This window comes from Aythya ferina, assembly GCF_964211825.1.
Source record: "Aythya ferina genome assembly, chromosome: Z".
Classification (NCBI taxonomy): Eukaryota; Metazoa; Chordata; class Aves; order Anseriformes; family Anatidae; genus Aythya; species Aythya ferina.
In genome coordinates this window covers 22,749,734-22,771,571 of record NC_140299.1, presented here as the reverse complement: position 1 = coordinate 22,771,571, position 21,838 = coordinate 22,749,734, and the positions used below count along the sequence as shown (strand labels likewise).

Genomic DNA, 21,838 nt, shown 5'->3' with positions numbered 1-21,838 from the left:
CATAAGAAAGACATCAGTTTAACCCCACTGTCAATAACAATGTATTCCCTGTGACCTTTAACCACCTTCCTGCTACTGAGATTAAGACTTAGTATTTCTCCCCCCCCCCCCAAAAAAAAAAAAAATTGAGTAGTCTGGCACACATGCTACAAATGATCAGTGCTGAGCTAGTCCCCAAAAGTTAGGGGAAAATAAGTTTTACCAAACTTTACAAGAAATATCTTGCTCAGGCACTTCCCCTAATGTAAGTTTTTTCCCCACTATGTAAACTTGGAAATTAAATATCTACAGCTAATCCTAGCTTTTTCATTATCACATACTTCTCTCTTTAATTAAAGCACATGCTGCCCAATTAACACCAAGAACTGATTCCAACTCAAAGCCCTGATGGGCAGGTCACTTTATGAAAAAGTGCCCATTTTACATTTGAGCTACTCATTTCAGAAGAGTTATGAGCAACCAGAGCTCTTCAAAACTTGACAAATTTGCTCTGTTGAGTGCACAAAACCATCCCTTGCAAACAACATCTGAGAAAGAATGAGTATTTTTGTAGGTGCAAAGCCAAAGTATGAGAACAGTCGACTTGGATTTTCCTCTACCACCACATGTGAAAATTACGTTGCATTTCAAAAAAAGTTGTGAATTAAAAAGAAAATGTTTGTGTTGTACTTCGCTTCTGGTCCTCTGCTACCGTTGTTGCTTTTCTCAACAGCGCTATGACATCAAGGATGAGGGTCTGACTAGCTATATGAAGTTCTGTACAGGTATTTCCAAAAAGAAGGTGGGGTCAGTACTGTTACCAGGCACTTAAGACTTTGGACGAATATATCCTGGAGCCCAGGCTTAAATCAGTAGTAATGGAAGTTCATAAACCAAGTCCTTCTACCACTTGGAATAAACTTACTGGAGAAAGACGACAGATCCAACTTCATAGTAGACACTACTTACTTCGTTACACAAAGCCAAGAAGCATCAGCACACCACTCAAAGCAATACAGGCACAATTACTGAGAGCAGGAAGCAATCAGAATGATCACTTAAAGTAGCAAAATTCCTTAGAAATACTCCATTAATCAAGTTTTAATAGGCTCAGAAAGACTCAAAAATATTTGATAGTCAGTTCTACTGCATCGGTAGATCTATGTATACAAAGTAGCATTTTGCTTTCACCAGGAACAGAAAAAAAAACAATTTCTATTAAATGACTTTCCCCATTCTATTTACTTCATCTACCATAACAAAGGAAAAAACATATTTAGATTATTTTAAGCATACTTCAGTTGAACCCATAGTTCAAAATAAGGGAAAAATAAAAGAAAAATACGAATTTATGAATTAATGTGTTAATATAATTACTAGAAGTGCATGTACAAAATCAATAATTTAGCAGCTACACTAATGCAATTGGATATGAACAGAATAAACAAAATAAATCTTCTCTACAAGTGCTTTCTGAAAGCAACTAAATACTTTCTGTATCAGATTCTTTTTGTCAAATGGGGATAATGGAGGATGCATATAATTACAGATAACACACAACACCCAAATTAGTTACTCTGTATCACAAGGATTTGTTTTGACATATTCATTCCACGTTCAATCAAAAAATCACTAAGAAGAGTTAAAACATCTTTGACTACTACCCTTCAAAATGTTAATAGATAATTTGGTTATACAGAAATCCACTTTGCTGGAAGGTAAGCAAGTGACAGGAAAAGACATCAAAGGTTCTGTGTGAGCATACGTACTTGCTATTGAATAGCTGAACGAGCTGTTTTTCACACAGCCTGAACAAGAGAAATTTGACATTGGATCCTAGTTTCTTCTCTGGACGAAGACAGCGAGAGGAAGGAAACGTGCTCAACAGTGCACGTTATCACACTCAGCTCAGCTTCACCACCGGCTATAATTTCAGCACACGACTCAATTCCTATCCATGTATCAAGACTGATACCAGAAAATTAATGATTTTAACAGAGTCATTTCCATTTTGGATATTAAAGTAAGGGATCTTAAAGTATCCCTTTTTTCCCCTTATTTTTAGATAGATAAGGATATATAAATACATATATATATGTATGTATGTACAATAAAGGCATACATATAACAAAAAGCAATGTCCAACTTGCACTCTAGCCATACAGCAGAACAAATGTAAAAATACAAATGTGATCATCTCTTAGAAACCTTTTCTGCCCAGCATTAAGACAAGAAAGATACACTGAAACTAGAGTCTGGTCTTTCAAAAATGGAGTCATGCTATTCTAAATCTTCCCAAAAGACACACAACAATCTCTAGGGAGTGAGAGTGACAGAAAGAATTACTACTTCATGTTTTGAAGTGGGGAAAAAAAGCAAAGACGTAACTTTAAAAGCAGAAAAAATGAACACACTTCATAACATTTGCACCAAATATTCACTCAGAGGACGTGTGTGAAGAATATGAACGTGAAGTTATGCCAATATGACATATACATGCCCTCAGGTTGACAGTCATTTCCAATTTACCATGCTCTAGATTCTTACCACAGATAGACTATCACAAATGAAGTATACACATGACAAAAGTATTGGAAACAGCACAATTGTTTCATGCTTATTTGCAAGGTCAACAGATGCTTCATATTTTTAATTCCTAACTAGACAGTGATTGCATTTTTTTAAATTGAATTGCAGTAAGTTTTGACTTGGGGGGGGGGGGGGGGATGGAAGACCACACCTTTATTGATCTTTACTTCACAAGATGAAGTTTCAGTCCCAGAGAACTTAGTGTCATCACAACAGTTCCTCTTAAGTATGCAAAATATCACCATTAGGAAACCATTATACCATAAGGGAAAAATTCACTTACTCCAGATTGTGCTTCAGTTAATTCTTGTACTGCATAATTTGGAAAAAAAAAAAAAAAAAAAAAAAAACACCTACTCAAATATAACATTCCAAATAGCCTGGAACTTCATACATTCAGAGGAGCTTCATTTCAAGCTCCTGTGCTGAGGAGCACAGAGGTAAGACTGACCGGCCTGACTCCCCGAGTCTTCCTCTTTTCCCTTCTTAAAAATGGGAGTTGTGTGTCCCCTTTTTAGTCACTGTAACTTCACGAGACTACCATGACTTCCCAAATATGACAGACAGTAGCTTAGCCAGGAATCTGCCAGTCCCCTCGGATGCACCTTACTAGGTCCATGGACTTGTGCACCTTCAGGTCCCTTAGATGGTCTCAAAGCTCATCTTCTCCTACAGTTGTCAGTTCTTCATTCTCCTGGTCCCTGCCTTTGGATTCTGTGACTTTGGCAGCATGGCTAGCACGTTTCCCAGTGAAGACAGAAGCAAAAGAGTTATTGAGTACCTCAGTCTTCCTCAAGTTCCAGGTAACTAGGTCTCCTGTTTCACTCACTGAGGGAGGTGGGCATGTATACAGGTTCTTTCTTCTTCCTTCATTGTCCTGTGTACTTGAAAAAACTCTTATTTTTTACATCTCCAGCCAAGTTCAGCTCCAGCTGTACCTCGGCTTTCCCAGTTCTGTACCTGCTCTCCTACATTCCCATAATCTTCCCAGGAGGTATATGCTTGCCTCCACTGCCTATACATTTAGGTTTTGTGCTTTAGTTTGGCAAAGTGGTCTTGACTTAGCTAAACTTGACTCCTGTGTTCCCTGCTCTTGGGCCCTAAAAAAAATATCTTTAAATATCTCCCACCTCTCATTCATTCTTTATCTCTGAGGGCAGTTTCCCAAGGAATCCTACGCACCAATGCCCTAAACAACTGAAAGTTTGCCTTTCTGAGGTTTAGGGTCTTGATTCTACTCTTTGCCTGTCCTACATCCCTCAAAACTGGGAATTCTACCAGGGCATGATCACTGACTGCATTGCAAGCTACCTCCAAGTCCTGACCTCTCTCCAGTAAGTTCTTCAGCACTGGTGAGCAACATGTCCAGCAGCACATCTCCTCTGGTTGGGCAATTTTGCAGATTGAAGAGCAGAAGGTACAGACGACTACCAGCATGAGAAACAGCTTCTTAGCTGCTTATGGATGTTTTCAAAACTATCCATTTGACCCATTACTATTCAAGTAAGCACCATACAACAAAGCCTCTAATTCAAAAGTAATTGTTGCTAATACTAGTACAGATCAGAATGGAAAACTATACAAAACTCAACTGAAATGTTTCCCATTCATCTCAAAAAAAATGCCCTGTAAGGAAGAGATATAAACTCAGATCTCAAAGAAAGAATTTTACTTGAGACTGTATGAGAAGGGATACTTTTCCATTAGAAAAGAACACAAAATCACTAGTGCTTTTCCACATCACTCCCACTCTAATCTCCCTACAGAAACAGAGAGAAGGACAGTATTAGAGTCTTAATAAGCTGTTACCAAAGCAAGAAAAATCTTTTTGTCTACCTTGCATGCATCAATGCTACCTCCTCTCAACTGTATGTGCTTGGCCCTTCACAGAGAGATGAAAGATCCCAAGTTTTGATACCTACACTTCATGACTGCAGGACAGCCAAGTGAGACTGCTATAGCATACATGCCCCATGCCACAGTCACCAAGCACCTTCACACCAGGACAGCAAATTTCCCCAAAGATTTTAGAATGAAGCTACAATTATGCTGCCCCTTTAATCCCTCCATGAATGAAGATGAATATACTCTAGTAATCTGAGATGAAAAAGTAAAATAATTATCATTGACAAATACTTCTAATAGAATCATTCCACCAGTGATAATACCCAGTGTTTCAACCTGTTTAATTATCATACTGACATACCTGTCAGTTCCCCATTCACACTGACAACTGGGTCTAACTTGAAAGCAGAGCATGCCATGTTCAAACACTGTTCAGCTATGGATTTCAATCAAGAGCTTCCTCCAGCTGATTAAAAAAAATAATAAAAAAAAAATAAAGCCACCAGAAATCCCTAGAAAGTAAAGAAACTAGCTTAAGTGTGTCTTGAGAACAAGTAGTCAGGAAGGTAGCTTTGAGGACCTCAGCAATGAGGAACTGAACAGGTCTCCAGTCTTCCTTTGTGTTTTTCAAATTCCACTTCTTACCACAGTTAGTTATTTCCCTAACACCACAGCAATCACAACCTACTTCACAGAGATCATCTGTCCCATAACTTTCTGGATAATAATTCTGGAAATTAACTAAAAGCTATATATTTTCAGGCCTATTCTTAGAAGTTAAAGTATCTTCAGCTCTGTGAAAGATAAACATCAAATTCCAAGTCTACTACCAAAGCCTAGAAAGTCAACCTTCATGTGCCAAAAAAGCAGGAAAGATAGGAGGTGGTATATTTTAAATCTGCTCCAAAAAAGCTTAGATGTTAAGTATCACAATTTTTAACAGGATTCAGACTTATACAGGAGGATTACTGAGGAACAAATCAGACAAACTCAGAGAGGAAAAAAGCAAAATTTTTACTTTTCTGTGATTGAGTAAAAGAATATTCTAAACCAGCAACCAGAACTCAAAAAGCAAGTCAAGTCACACTGAGCTTAATCCAAGCTACAGACTGATAAAGGAAGACCAAGCCTTATTTTTCTTACTCACATCTGCCTTCTGTTAAACCCAGGGTTTGCACAACCAGCACAAGAAGGAGGACCCAGGAAACTATAGGCCAGCCAACCTTACCTCGATCCCTGGGAAGGTGATGGAGCAGCTAATCTTGGAAATTGTTTCTAGTCACATGAAGAAGAAAATCATTATGAGTAGTCAGCAGGGTTTCACCAAGGGGAAGCCAGGCCTGACCAACCTGATAAGCTTCTATAATGAAATCACCAGCCTGATGGATGAAGAGGGAACACTGGATATTGTCTTCCTGAACTTCAGGAAGGCCTTTGATGCTCTACCCCATAAGATCCTCACAGAGAAGATGCTTAATTACGGATTGGGTGAGCAGACTGCGAGGTGGATCAAAAACTGGCTCAGTGGCCAGACCCAGAGGGTACTGGTTAGTGGTGCAAAGTCTATTTGAGGAGGTTTGCAGAAAAGGGGAAGAGTTAACCATGCCAAATCTCAGTCCTGCAGATACTCTAAGCTACCAGCAGAAGTTAAGACATTCACTAAGGTCAGCAAATAGTTATGGTCTGGATAACGATATGTCAGCAGTTATTGTTCTACATTTGAAGTTCAGAACCGAAAGAATTGTCTACAGGATGTGGTCTTAACTGAAAGACAACCTTGCAAGTGCTGCACATGCTTTTGCAACAAAAAGTCATTTTTTTAACCTACAAAGCAATACTTTACATTTATTAGAGGCTTGAGTGAATGGAACTACACCACGGGGAACTACACCATCATCCCCAACACAGTAAATTATTTTTTAGATTGTTTTCACATTTAAGTTCATTCAACTAAAAAAAAAAAAATGAAATTAAAAAAAAAAAAGCAAACAACTCTTAAATCTTAAATTCAAAATGGTATAAGTCAACCTTATCAGTGTGTTGGAGAGCCTAAGCAGAAGGGACACTTTCTGAAAGAAACCACAAGAAAGGATGAAACAAAGTGTAACAACCAAGATGCTTTTAAAAGTCACATCAATATGTCATGGTTAATTAAATCACATAGAGCAGATTTAATTTGTGAAGTGCCTTTCAAAGAATAAAATATGTATTAAGACAACTGTTCAATGGGCAAAGAAAGAGAGACTGGGTATATTTTAAAAAGTTGTTTCTACAATGCTATTAATAGCACAAAAATGCTAGTAGAAAATCTGGGATGAACTCCAAAGGAAAAAAAAAGTCAGTGGGTTCCATAGCCTTATTTACCTATTACAACCAAAAATGATAAGGGCTTTGATGAGAACTCAAGTTTTTAAAACACAAAAGGGCAGAAGCAAAACATGGACCTGATGGGAGACTTCTTCATGCCACTTTTTCTGGTACTTTCTGTGATTTAATAGCTACAGGACAGAGCTGTTGCCACTGTTAAGTGGGAGAAGAGCAGACAATGGAATGCATCTTGCTCGAGCAGCTCGGGCTTTCCTTTGGCTCAGGTGAGGTGGATCAAGACGCAAACACGCAACTGAACAAGTTCTTTTGGACTGTACACTTCATCTCATCTCAGCGCATTAACACTTCCTTGGTGACATCATTATCGTAGAACAGCTAAAGACTGCAGGCAGCAGGAAAGAAGAATTTAAACCGTATAAAGAACCACCAGCATTTCCTCTTTCAACGCAGGAAACAGGATTACCAACCTTGCACTCCATCTCAAGTCTCAGCTATTAATCCCCCACACAAACAAAAAAGAACACAGAAATGGTTGTAATTATGGCCTCTGCTACAGCCAGTGTTCAGACGAAGCTACCTCATTATTACACGTTCGATTTTTTAAAAAAATCATGCCTTCCACAGCTAGGAAAAGAAAATACCTGCCCTCATTCTCTCTTCTTTCAGGGTGTTAACCACTTCTTACACAAGACAGAAAAACACTGAGACCATTATGCAAGATAATTCACTGAGGTTAATTTTTAACTGTATGTCTAATCATAATGATAGAAGAGGAAAAAAAAAAAAAAGACAAACATTCAGAAAGGACAAACAAATTTGCTTTCAAGATATTAATTTAGTTCCTCCAAGTTGGTTTAAGAGAGCTATAAAAATGAAGGTTTTCAAATTACTTTAGATTAGAAAAAAAAATCTATGCATAAAACTACAGTTAGAAACTGCATCAAAGTGACTACCACCTTCTTTGCAAACACGGAAGTAATATGCAACAAAACACTCTCCACCCGACAATTGTTCCTCTATTGTAATAAAATCTTCCAATATTTGGAGATAGTCGTTGAAAATGTTTCCAATTCTGCCCTGAGAACTTGCTGGAATTGCAGTTGGGGCAGAAACAAAAATGAAAATGAACTGTGAAGGATGTTAATGACCCATCTTTCTACCTGCAATATCAAGCAAATACATACAACTCTCTTAGGGAGGTAAATAAAGAAAAACTTAAGTTACCAGCCTAAATAAATAAATATATATTTTTTTTTAAAATAAAAAAAAGGTCCTGCATGCTTGCACACTACTAGATATCCAAGGAGGGAAATACAATACTGTTTTTCCATATACAGCACCCCTTTTGATAGCCTATTTCAATTTCAGTATATGACATATGCTCATCAAAATAAAAAACAAGCTATAGGGAAACAAACAGTGGTGAAAACGCCAAAAGCCTATGAAAGCAATTAATATTGAATACTATCTTCAATACTTAAAACACAAAGTCCTTTTAACCCCTTGATTTGAGGGCTAGGGGAACAGATTTGAAAAACATAGCTGCCACATTCTGCTTCACACGAGCGTGGTATTTTTATTCATTTGACATATGTTGCTTCCTGAATGGATTTAATATATTTTGGCATTCCAGAACAAAACTGCTCTCATGGTGTTTGGCACTTCATGTACAATGTAACCAGGAAACCACTCCTTAGACTATGCAGCCATCTGCAGCAGATAGCAACGGTTTTTAAACAAGCAAGCTGCACTGTTGTAAATATGCAGTACTTCAATACACAAGAAAAGTTCTCATCTGTGAACTAGACTTTCCATCTAATTGCCTGCAGATAAATTCAGGTAATGCATAACAGTTCAGCACAAACTAAAGAAGAGAAGGAGAGAGAGCAAGACAGACATGGAGAGAAACTCTTACCAGAAGATTCCTAGCAAGAATTTCTTTCTGCGTTGACTGTATATTAAAACTATATATATAGTTTTATCTCTCATCTGTCTATTAGACTGTGTCATCTATATATTAAAACGATCCAAAAACTGATGTCCTGCTTTACACGCACAATCTCCCCCCCCCGCCCCACCAAAGTAACTGCCAGAATTCCTAGCTAAAATTAGGATGATCAAACAACAAAGGTCAGAACATAGTGGGCTCAGAACAACATGCAACTTTAAAAAAAAAAAAAAAAAGAAATCAAAGGTTGGGAACATTGGAGGAGGAACCACCACACTCGGCACCTTGGAGCTAGCAACAAAATCGATAAGCTGACCAGAAAAACTGCTGCACCAAATCCAGACAAGTCACACAACTCGGTCTGTGGTGAGAGTAACACAAGTGGAATCACACTTGCAGAGCAGAGCTGGAAAGACAGGAGTGCATGTGGATGCTCCCATTGCAGACTGCTCTACTTCAAAAAAATAAATCCTACCAAAAGTACAGGTATAGGTGCATCCTGACACACAGAATACTATGTAGTACCCTAATGGAAGTTACTGCTTAAAGGAACAGAATATACAACTGGACTTCCATTTTGCTTTAGAATTCTTCCCCCTTAAAGAATATTTGTCTTTGTTTTGCTACCCACCTTGACAAGTATCTGTTTTTTTGCTTTTGCATCTGTTTAGTATGAAATGCAGTACTAACAACAGCAAGCTTCCGTTTACAGTGAAGCTTTTTAAAAATAACTTCCCTTAAACACATCTTTTTCGCTGTTACAGTAAGAAGCAGCCACTACCTATTTCTGAAATGAGTAAAAGTCTCAAATATATATATATATATATATATATATATATATATATGTATATATTTTCCAGATTCCGAGCACCTTTTCCCTCTGATTTACACAATGATTATGACATGTAGGAGCTCAACATCACTCTCAGCAGTTTTAGAAGTCATTGTCTGAAACAAATAAAGGAATGTCTTACGGGGACTTATGTAAAAGATAGAGAGCAACTTTTTGCTCAATCAGATAATGACAGGACAAGGGGGAATAGAGCAAAGGAAGAGGTTGCCCAGAGAGGTTGTGGAGTCTCCTTTTCCGGAGATATTCAAAACCCGCCTGGATGCAATCCTGTGCAATGTGCTTTGTGTGATCCTGCTTGGCAGGGGGGTTGGACCAGAAGATCTTCAGAGGTCCCTTCGAACCTCAACCTATCTGTGATTCTGTAAACTAAAAGAGGGGAGATTTGGATTAGATGTTAGGAGGAAATTCTTCATTCAGAGGGTGGTGAGGCCCTGGCACAGGCTGCCCAGAGAAGCTGTGGATGCCCCATCCCTGGAGGTGCTCAAGGCCAGGCTGGATGGGGCTTTGGGCAGCCTGGTCTGGTGGGTGGCATCCCTGCCTATGGCAGGGGGGTTGGAGTTAAACAATCTTTAATGGCTCTGGTTGGAAGAGACCGTTGATGATTCTATGTTTTTCTTTTACATTGATTCATATCCCAATTAGTTGTTCCATTCCAATTAGTTTTTCATAATTGTAATACACAAGAATTGTTCCTCTTTGCCTCAACCTTGGTTTTCTAACTACAGGACTTCACATCTCTCATGCAGCTAAGCATCGATATTTTGACCCGTATTTATTCAGCTTTAATCTCACAATATGCATTTGATTTTTGCCAATTTATAGCCTTCTTCCAGTCCTAACACAGTAATAGTGCAAAAGGCATTAACTTTTTTTTCTTTTCACATAGTGTTGTGTTCCTCTATGCCAACAGACTATGATTAAAGGGAAAAAAAAGCACAACCGTTACGTTAGTTTTATTTTAATGCATCAGGCATTCTGGAGATCAGATAAGCAATTGTTACAACAAAATTAATGGAAGAATATTCTTAAATGCTTTCTTCTTAATACTTAAAAGTATGTTTGCCTCTTCAGATAGAGGAAAAAAAATGATAGATTAAAGCTTATAACCAAAAAAAAAAATAAAAGAATTACTGGGAATTTAGACAATTATTTTGAAGGACAAGTTCTCTAAAAGCTCTATTATCAACATAGATAATAATTTGCTAAAGTCAAGAAAGTTTCTCACCTGACAGGAGGTTTAAGTAGAATTAAGATTCTTCCTTCCCATCACAGTGCAAATTATAGCTTAAAAACTGAATTCAGAATGGATTTAATAATAACTCCGCTTAAAGCATTACTTAACCTCCTGAAATCCTGTGCTTTTTAGCAGGAGGAAAAAAAAAGTTGCAGCACTAGATTTGCTATTAATATGTCAGCTACTTCTCCTCAGACCAGGAAAACAGAATAGTACAATGCAGGTATTTCAAGAAATTTCCTAACTGCAATTTCAAACAGTTTGAATTGTCCAACAGGTACTTCCCCAGATTAAAACCAAGCGAATACAAGTCTGGGGAAAATTAACAGCATTCCGATTTTAAGGTTATTCCTCAGTAGAGATTTCAAATTCACAAGCTGAAATTTAACACTTATCAATGTTTAACACAAAAGGAATAACTGGTGATCTATGAACCTAAAATGAGCAAATGTATAATAGAATTCAACAGAAATAGGCAAGGACTCTCTCCACCTGGTGAGACAGAAGAGTGCACTGTTTTCAGAAGTCTAAGTAGCAATCTATTTATTCTTGACCAGCTTTTTTTTTTCCCCCTTCATGCAGAGTTAAGAAAGAAGTAAAAATGATATCTGGAAGAAAGTAGTGATTATAGTTGTATTTCTCTTCCACCCCATAACACTTTCCTTTAACTTGTTCCATTGACAGGGCCGTGGTCTTTCCCGGGGCGGGGGGGTCGGTCACAGCCTGCTACTGCAGAACCAATTCGGTAACATTAATGTCGTGAAAGGCTACAGGACATTGGAAATCCTGACAATACCTCTCCTTCCTTTTTACCAGCACTGAACAGGAAAAGCCCATGAAAACGTTTGCCTGCTCTACCGCCTTTCTCTAATAACAGCAGAACTGCAAAAAAAACACGCAACAGTGTCATGATCCTTGGCACCTCTGCTTTGCTTCAGTAAAACAAGACAACATATGTGCTCGTTGAAAAGACAAAGAAATCACCCAAATAAATACAAATGGAAAAGTATTTTTTTCTCTCTCATTTAAGTCTGCTAAATGCTATTTTATGTCTACTTTACTTTTCTGTTATTTGTATTGTTTACCTTTTTTTTTTTTTTTTTTTTAATGAGACTTCTGGTAAGAGATCTGAAGCACGGCAGTAAGATTAACACACTGGAAAAACAGGATTTTCTAATAGGCACAGAAAAGTCCCTCCCACACAAAACATTGTTCAGGGGAAAAAAAGACACCTAAAAAAAAAAAAAAAAAAAAAGATGCTAACAAGACACACTATAGTTAAACAATAGTATAGTAGAAATGCAAAGCTCCAATAGTTTCTCCCTCTGGTACCAGTACTTCTGATCTTATCTCCCAGATTTAGAGACAGATGGCTTGCCAAATTCAGAAGCTTGATTGATTCCCCCCTACCTGACACATCCCCAGACAGGACGGGAACCCACAGGTTTAACCATATTTTTCTTTTCTTCTGACTTACAGTTGAGCCCTGAAACTATTTTTAACCTAGTTTTTCATAGTTCTCTAATATCTACATGTGAACCAACAAAAGTGACCCTAAAGTAAAATCTTTTGTTTGTTCCAAATATCAATTAGTGTTCTTCATACAATTCCCTTTGCTTGCAGTTCTTCCCCAGAAGATCTCCTAAAGAGTTCATGAATATTCTCCGTTACTTAGGATAAATCATCCTATGTAAGTTTAGTAAAGCACTCCTGAAATAAATGGTATGAAGTCTAGATAGCTATGAATCAGAGATATGAACTTTTGAATTTTCTCCCTCGCTGATTAAATGCATTGCCAAGTCAGACCAAAAAAAAAGAGAGAGTACCTCAGAATTTAAATGACCTGCAGCTCCAGGGTTAACATCACATATGATTATGTGACCAGAAGAAGCCCAAAATGAGTATGTTCTCCTAAAAAGAACTCACTACCAAGTTGACATTCAGATGACCACAGAATAATTTGCCTCTACAAACAAATGTACCAGCAGCAGGCTGTGGGTGTATATTAACAGCAGTCTGCACGTCCACTGCCTCCCTCAGGTGCACCATGCATTAGGCCAAGTGGGATCTAAGTCAATTCAATACCTGCATGTTATACTCTGTATGTGCATGGAAAACCAGTAGTTACACAGCATTTAAGTCAGAAAGGACTTCAGATTTCTTTGCTGACATACTTTTAGTTTACTTTTACTCAAAATACAGGCCCCGATCTTATAAATACTTATGTAGCCAAGGTTTTTGTTTGCTTTATCCACAAGCACACAGATTATTAAGCATAACATTTCCACAGAGGAAAGAAAGTATGATTTACATTAATATTGTTACTTAAGAGTTCTCTGATACCCCCATGTCAAATATCATCCTCCATCATATCTTCAGGGCTATCTGTAAGCGAAGACAGAAGACCTGCAGTAATTTGACCAAATTACTGACAATTGGCTTCATCTTCTATACTATCACCTCTTCCCTCAAGCAGATTAATTCCAAGATCACTACAGATGCACAGAAAAAGCAGTAGCTCTCATAAGGTTTCCTAGCAGCCTACCAGAATCCTTGCCGATGAACCTGGAAACACTTTCTACCATCCAAACACTTAAATTTTTGCCAAACCTGCAACAGACGTTCACAGGCTTCTGGCACTGTATTTCAGACATTGCTCAGAGGTACTGATGCACCCTTCCTTCTTAGGCAGCTTTTGAAGTTTTGAAAGATACATGTATGTACTGAAAAGCTCCAAGGACAAGGAGAGCAAGGAAAGCTGAAGAAACATGTTCTGTAACTGTAGTAAACTCAGACCCCAAACTTACGGGACAGAGGACTATGGAAGAACATGAAAGCTTTCTTTCAGAAGTGTCTGGGATGACCAAGTGCCCCCCTATAGCCACTACAGAAACTTCCCATGCCAACTAGATAAAAATAATATGATGAGAAAGCTCCAAAGGCTGCAACTCACAGCACAGTACCTCAGATGCCAAGACAGGCACCATTTTTTCAACCAGCCTTCTAACCACACCTTTAACAAACTAACAGAAATTTAGATATTTTGAATTCAGTGTCAATGGCTGAACTTATCCCACCAAGGAAAACAAGTCATCAGCCATTTCCAAGGGAGATTCCAAACTGAATTGTAAAAGAAATTTTTCATTCAAGTATTTGTAAATTTTAGAAAGCCTACAAACCCCTTCAGAGCTTCTTCTACTCCTAAAGCTAGCCCCAGAAAGCTGGAGCAAGATGTAGTCTCTGAGCACTACCAGCTCACAGGAAGACAACTATACCCCAAGCTTGTGCTTCAGAGGTAGAATTTTAACTTCAGGAGAACATAATGCTCAACATCTGAAACAAGTATTCCTTTCCTACTTGTTCCCAGAAAGGAAATTCTACTCACACAGCTGCAATCTCCCCACTGGAAGCATGTGACAATCCCTAACAGCCTAACCCACAACAGTCAAACAGGCACGGCGCAAGTCGTGAATCTCTGTCTATTCCATCCCAGCAAGCTTCATGACAGGGCTACAAGACAAGAAGCACAGCACCACACATACTGAGCTACACCAACTTGGAGAACTCAGCATTGTAGAATTTTTGTTTGTTTGAAAGGTGAGTCAATGCACCTAGTGAATACTGGATGGATCACTCTGAGGACAGTGATCTACAACTTCTTCCAGTTACTATTCTCATGGTTTAAGTAGAAGAATCAGAAAGAGTAAGTTTGTCTGTAGTAGTTGTTTCCCTTAATACATAATATAGCTTTATGCTTGCACAATTCACTTACACAAAAGCGTTTAACAAAAGTTTGAGAAAAGTTTTATTAACAAAAAAAGCAAGGATTAATAGTATCAAATATCTGAAAATTGAGAAACCATGCAAAAGTTGTACTTTTTGAATCATTTACCATTTTTCATGTAGCTTTGCTCTTACAAGAACGGAAGTTGTATTTACTACCTTCAGCAATCCTTAAGGTCCTGATCATTGGATCGATAAAGAACTGGGGAAGAAAAAGTGTTCTTCCCCCTTCATTCATCAACAAAGTTTGTACAGAAATAGATACCTGACATTTTCTTGGCCCTAATGTACAGGAACGGTGACCTAATAGTGTCTAATAGGATAGAAGAGTAAGATCATCCGATTAATTACCTGAAGAAGTGGATAAAGAGGGGAGGAGATGGTGTACTATCCTAATCTAACAGCTTTCAAATGCAAGCAGATCTAGAGACATCGGTACCTTCTGCAGTATTACAACTTCCAGGACAGCCAGCAGCAGAGATGGTTCATATTGTCCTCAGACTCTGCTTAATCATCACTTGTTGCTCCTATCCATAATGATTGCTTAGTATCAGGTATCTACAAATTAGTTGCAGATACAGAAAGAACTAATCTACTTTTCAACGTAAACTACCCTAGGGAAACTAGTCACAGTGGTGATGTTTTCCAACATAAACACGCCTCCATTTCAGCCTGAATGAAACCAAACAAAGGGGTTTGTTTAGCTTTATTTCTCAATTATGCAAATCATGATGAAGGTAGAAGGTGTGATTTAGTGTTGAAACACCATGCTTCAGTATCAACTTTAAGGAAAGTACACATGAAACTAAAAGAGTAATAAACCAAGTATCCATATTGAAATTTAAGCTACAAGGAAAAAAAAAAAAAAAAAAGAAACTTAAAAAGAGCAGCTAACTGATGAGGAAGAATGGCAGAAAAAGCAGAATTATCCCAAGATCACTAGATACTAAAAAATACTAACAATCATAGCAATATTCACTGCTCCCATTTTTCCTTATAGAGGCAGAAGATCACAGAATGGTTTGATTTGGAAGGAACCTTGAAGATCATCTAATTCCACCCCCCTGCCATGTGCAGGGACACCTCCCACTAGACCAGGTTGCCCAAAGCCCCATCCAGCCTGGCCTTGAACACTTAGAAGGATGGAGCATCCACAGCTTCTCTGGGCAGCCTGTGCCAGGGCCTCACCACCCTGAGTGAAGAATTTCTTCCTTATGTCCTTCTTTAGATTAAAGCCATTCCCCCTTGTCCTACCACTCCACTCCCTGACCAAGAGTCCCTCCCCAGCTCTCCTGTAGGTCCCCTTTAGGCACTGGAAGGCTGCTCTAAGGTCTCCCCGGAGCCTCCTCTTCTCCAGGCTGAACAACCCCAGCTCTCTCAGCCTGTCTTCATAGGAGAGCTGTTCCAGCACTCTGATCATCTTTGTGGTCCTCCTCTGGACTTGTCTGTGTTCTTCTTGTGCTGAGGGCCCCAGAGCTGAACACAGCTCTCCAAGTAGTGTCTCACAAGAGCAGAGCAGAGGGGCAGAATCACCTCTCTCACCCTGCTGGCCACGCTGCTTTTGATGTAGCCCAGGGTACAGCTAGCTTTCTGGGCTGTAAATGCACAAGGCCGGCTCACACTGAGTTTTTCATCAACCAACACACCCAAATCTGTCTCCTCAACTCAGCATTCTCACTCTCAAAATTCAGTATTTAACAGGTTTTACTCACTACATGTGAACAGTGAATTTTTAATCAGAAATGAAGGTTGTATTTCAATAAAGTCTAATTTTCACAACCAAAATTTCCACAAAAAAAAAAAAAAAAAAAAAAAAACACAGTCAAGTTACTTTGTGTATGACTGCCCTCTTAGACTCAATAGAGCTGCTCAACAATTAATTCTTACTGATGTCCACTAGGCATTAATTTTTACTGATATTTACCAGGAGGAGACAGCGTGCCAGCTGTGCTGGTGCAGTGAGCTCCATGTGCCACCTCCGCAGCTGGACACTGCAGTAGCACGCTGCAGCTGCTCCCCAAGAGAAGAGAAACAGTAAAGATGGGGAAACCCATGTCTGAGGCCTGGACAAGCCCCCGCCTTCTACCCCACCAAAAAAATATTTTGTGTACAAAACTGGACCAGAGTCTGCCACGTGAGTATCCACTGATCTGTTCACATGTTACCCCCAAAACCAGTAAAAAGATATTCCCCATGCATTCAAAATACGAGGCAAGAGTCCCCAAATCAGTTAAACTTCTAAAAGTTGTAGAAAAGCAGCCGTTACCTCAAAAGTGTGCATGGACTTCAAAGATGTTCTAAAGACACTGGCAGTTCAATAGTATAGCAATTCACTAATATTGTACTTTGTAGACTTGAAAAATAAATAATTAAGTTATTTATGAACTATTTACTGAATGTGATGAACACATTAGTTCAGTGTTTTCACTCCAATGTGAAGAGTGTTGCCTGACATACTGTTTCAATTACTCAAAAGCTGACAAAGGTAAAATAGTGATGTCTCTGAATCTCCACGTTCCAAATAATTCACGTTTAACTACCTATATTGACTGTCATCATCATCACTTCTGTGCGCACGAAAGGATGCAATTTTCGTATCTGCTAAGAGTAACTTTCCTGTCAACCTGACTGGTTACTCATTCGGAAGAGGTCAGATCTGTAATTCCTCTACATAGAGTAACGTCAGACCCTCCTTTAGCAGATCACGTTATCCCACAGGGAGAACCTACTGAAAAGACAACATATCAAACATTTGATCTTTACGTAACATTCTCCCTAGAAGATTTTCCTTTTTGTTTGGAAGCAGGAAGAACAAAAACAGAACAACAACTGAGAAAAAAAAAAAAAAAAAAACAGAGCAGATAGGCAATGATTCATTACACCCCTACAGGAAAAATGAGTTGAAGAATCCTGCTCCCATCCCCTTCTATTTCTAGAACACGCTGCTAACATGGGAAGTTTAATGCGTGTTACATACGTGCACGCCTTCCCTTAGTTCAGATCCTCCAAGCGTGGCTCTGCACACGTAGGGCCGCAGACTGAACAAACTTCACTGAGGACAAACTGTAACACTGATGCTACAGCACCACCAGCTTAATACCCCAGGCAACTTTCGTTCAATAGTACTTTCTCTGTGGAGTCCCCTCATCAATTCACATCAGCGTGATGTGCAAATGGATATCCTATGGAACACCACATCTATATCACACATCACATACCGCGCAGCTTGTTAGTGACTAATCTATTGACAAGACTGCAGAAACGAGATACAAGTGGTCCTCACGGCAGTCACATTCCATAGCACGCCTTTTGCTGTAACTTCTACCTCTGTCATGGTAAGCATACCTACTTAAAACTATCGGTGTCTACATGAGCTTAATGTAATTCACAAGCACGGAACAGCCAGGTAGAAAGAACATTTCCCCAAGCCATCGTCACATACCTATGAAAGCTTTGTTCCAAACAACCTCAGCTACCACGTGTGTGCTTGCATCATTTTATTCACAATACGAATACCAATGTCAGCCCGATTTAGTTGAGATGGTTGATCTCAAGAAAGAATACACTCCTTCATAACTTCTAAACTATGTTAATGACATGAATGGCATTCTATGATATAACCATTAGCTGTATGCAGCACTGAATTACACTTTCATCATTAAAAAGGGCCTTATCCATAGCTACCATGGTGACAAAACACTAGTGTAAAAAGTTGTGGCTCCACTACAAGGATCTATTCTTCTACATGGCATTGAAAAATATCAAGTGCATCATGAGAAACACAAAAGGTCTGAAAAGAAACAAAATTGCATCCATTAGAACATAGTGGTTTACAACTAAATTTGTCATGCATTGCTACAATTTCTCCCTCCCCCCCATGGAATCTCAAGTCATTATTGGGACTGAAACACTGCTTTGGAAAGTGACCGTTCTTTGTAAAAGGATTACTCTATTTAGGCTTCATTGCTTTTCTGCCAAGCATCAGCCATATAAGGAAGCTGAAGTTCACTGCCATCTATTTTGCTCAGGCCTTTCAGATGCCTAAGAATAACCTTTCTACTGCCTGGAAAGGTACGTCCAGAAATTGCAAGCCAAATCATTTACTTGTTATCAGCCACAGAAGCCACTTTAGGTCAGCTACACGGTAATATTTTTCCTCACACCGTATCAAACAGAGTTGGATTGATAACTTTTTTTTCCCTCACACACTTGGTGCTGTAGTTATATTTAAAGAACTACACATATCGCAGCTTTAAAAATCTTCCAAAGAACTGACTTTGTCCAATTCTTACAAACACCAACGCATCTCAGAGACTTCAGAGTCTGAACCACGAACATCCTACCTGACAAATACGCTGGTTTTGAGTTCGTCAAACAGGAACAAAAATTTAAATAAGCAAGCAGAGAGCCATGGCTTCTAGCTCATTTTAAGCGTTCACAATCACGAAGGAACTAACCAATAATTGCCTCTTTGAGGCATGCGAAATGAGCTTGTGGTGAGCAGCACTGCTTTCGCTAAACGCGCCGAGTCGGCCGGTGTAACAGAGCCCAGCCCCGGCAGCACAAAAACCTTACACCAAAACTTTCCGATCAGCTTCCCCTCCCGCAGCTTCGCATGGGACTTTGGCAAAAAAAAAAAAAAAAAAGAAAAAAAAAAAAAAAAAAAAAAAAAACACGATAAAGGGGAAAGCGGTCAGCAGAAAACAAACGCGGCTTCGTTAGCCTGCAAGTTCAATGGCACGTAGTTTTTAAGAAGTCAGATCGCTAGCAAGCTTTTCTTCTTTTAAATAGTGTGTGTGTGTGGGGGGGGGGTCTCCTCAAGATAAAACCGGGGCAAAGATCAAGACAGAGCGGCACAGACCTTCCCTACACGAGCCGGAAAATATGCGGCCAAACCCGTCACCGCGGGGACGGGGACGGGGACAGGGACGGGGCGGAGGGGAGGAGAGGTGGCGGCGGCCGTCGGGGGGGGGAGGAGGAAAGCCGAGGCAGGCTTTACCCAGGGCACGTCGTAGAGAAGCAATTTAGGATTTTCAGGAGGACGGGCCGGAGGCTAGCCCCAGGAAAAAAAATAATAATAATAAAATAAAATAAAATAAAACAAGGTGAGAGGCAGGCGCAGGGGGGCAATAAGCCGCGATTACCTCCTGCGGGACCGCCTCGTTGCCCCAGAACTTCACTGCGCTGGCAGGGCTCGGCTTCGCAGGGCAGGTCTGGGAGCAGCAGCCGCTCAGTGCCTTCCTCCGGCCGAACAAAGAAACTTCTGTGCCCGAGGAGAGCCTGGAAACTTTCCGTGTCCCCCCCCTACACACACACACACACACACACACACACACCCCACCCCCGGACCCCCGCCCCGAGCCCCCCGCGCCGCGACGGACGGGGGCACAAAGGGGCTGCGCGGGGCGGAAAAAAAAAATAAAATAAAAAAATAAAAGGCAAAAAAAAAAACAAAAACAAAAAAAAAAAACAGGATATAAAAACGAAGCGTGAACTCCTTCCTTGCTCCCCACCCCCTCCGGTGGCGGCGGGGGCAGGACCGTGCCGCTGGCCCCCCCCAAACCCCCTCCTCCCCTCCTCCCCCCCCCCCCCCACTCACCTCCTCGGCCGGCTCCAGCGGGCAGCGCTGTCCCCCGGCGCCCCGGGGAAACGTCTTAAATCCCACCACCGACTGCCCTGCGCCTTCGGGGAGGGGGGGGAGAAGGGGGAGGAGAGGAGGGAGGAGAGAGATGAAAAAAAAAAAAAAAAGGGGTGGAGGGGGAAGAAAAAAAAAAAAAAAAAAGATGCAACAGCTTTCGGCGAGGATGGGGGCGCGGGGGGGGACGGCCGGGCCGAGCCGAGCCAAGCCGAGCCGAGCCGAGCCCAGCCGGGCAGAGCCGAGCAGGCAGAGCCGAGACCAGCCGATCTCAGCCGATCTCTTCCGATCTGTGCCGATCTCAGCCGAGCCCAGCCGAGCCGGGCTCCTCCCGGCGGCAGCCCCGGGCCGTGCCCCGCGGTCCCCGCCCCGCGCGGAGGGCGCCCCCCGGCCCCCGTCCCGCCGCCTGTCAGCTCCCCGGCGCCCCTCACCCCGCCGCCAAGGGCACGAGGGGCGCGGGCCGCCCTCCCGCTGCCTGCCGCCGTCCCCTCCTCACCTGCCCGCCCGCCGCCGCCGCCGCCGCCGCCCTCTCCCCGCCTCCTCTCGCACACTTCCCCCCCCCTTGCTCTCCGCCTTCCCCCCCGCCCGCTCGCCCCGGCGACGGTGCCCCGGGGCAGGATGGATGGATGGATGGATGGATGGATGGACGGACGGATGGAGGGATGGGGACACGGACAACGGCAGCGGGGCGTACGAGGGCGGGAGGCCGCCGCCGCCGCCTCCCAGGCCCAGGCCGGGAGCGGCGGGAGCGCCCCCACTGGCGGCGGCGGCGCAGCGCTGCGCATCCCCTCCCCCCCGCTCCCCTCCCGCCGCCGCCACTGCCGCCGCTGCCGCCGCCGGGCCCCTAGCCGGTGCGGGGCCGAGCGCGGGAGGCGGCGGCTCGGCCAATCGCCGGGCAGAAAGGTTGTGAGGGACGGGGCCCGCAGCCAATGGCGGCCCGCGGGGGGCGGGTGCGCGCTGTGGAGGAATGGGGCGAGGTGGGGGGGCAGGGTGGGGGCCGCTCGCCTGGCTGCCCGCTGGGCGGCCGGCGGGGGGCTGAGGCGGGGGCTGCGCGCTGAGAAAGGGGGCAGGAGGCTGGGGAGCGGCGTTTACGCGAACCTCTGGCCAGCAGCGGGGAGCAGAGTGTCAGCTCGGGGCCAGCCTGAAGTGAAAAGCCCCCTAAGCCCCCAAATCCAGCGTATGGGGGTCTGCGGCTGCCTCCCTCGGCTCCTGACGGGGCGCTTTGGGCGAAAACGCCTCAGCCCCGAGCAGCGACGCGGGGCTGGGCGGGTCCGCGGGTACCCAGGGCGTTTAACGCGGCTGTAACCTCCGTCAGAGTTACTGCTTTGTATCTGGGGGCACCCCGAAGCAGCCAGAGGCGTGCCTCTCCGTGAGGGCAGCGGCACTCACCGCCTCTCCTCCATCTCCACATACAGCCCTCCTCGGGGACTGCCCCTGTGCTGCGGTCTAAGTAATTAAACTGGATCAAACATAGCCATCGGAGCTGGTAAAAACACACACACACGTATATGTATTCCAATAAATACATATTTCCCAAACTTCCTTTTATTTATTTGTTTCCGTCGCTCGGATAAGCTGTTCTCTTCAAATAACTCGGCTCTGGACTCAGGCCAAGCGTGAGAGCTTCCGCCCCCAAAGTTCAAA

The 21,838-nt window shown here is 42.0% G+C and overlaps 1 protein-coding gene across 5 annotated transcripts in view; it reads right to left on the bottom strand.

The window, feature by feature from the left end:
* The window catches only part of ERBIN (erbb2 interacting protein), a 121,770-nt gene extending 101,474 nt beyond the window's left edge, over nucleotides 1–20,296 (bottom strand). For 2 of the 5 annotated variants that reach the window (XM_084503551.1, XM_084503556.1), the window contains exons 1-2: nucleotides 20,159–20,248; nucleotides 19,704–19,796 (exon numbers count right to left, since the gene is read on the bottom strand). The gene's annotated coding sequence lies outside the window, so the exon portion shown is untranslated. Of the gene's footprint in view, nucleotides 1–19,703; nucleotides 19,797–20,158 lie in introns of all 5 variants that reach the window. The other 3 variants (XM_084503553.1, XM_084503552.1, XM_084503555.1) reach the window with 3 other exon arrangements.
* Nucleotides 20,297–21,838: the final 1,542 nt, after the last annotated feature.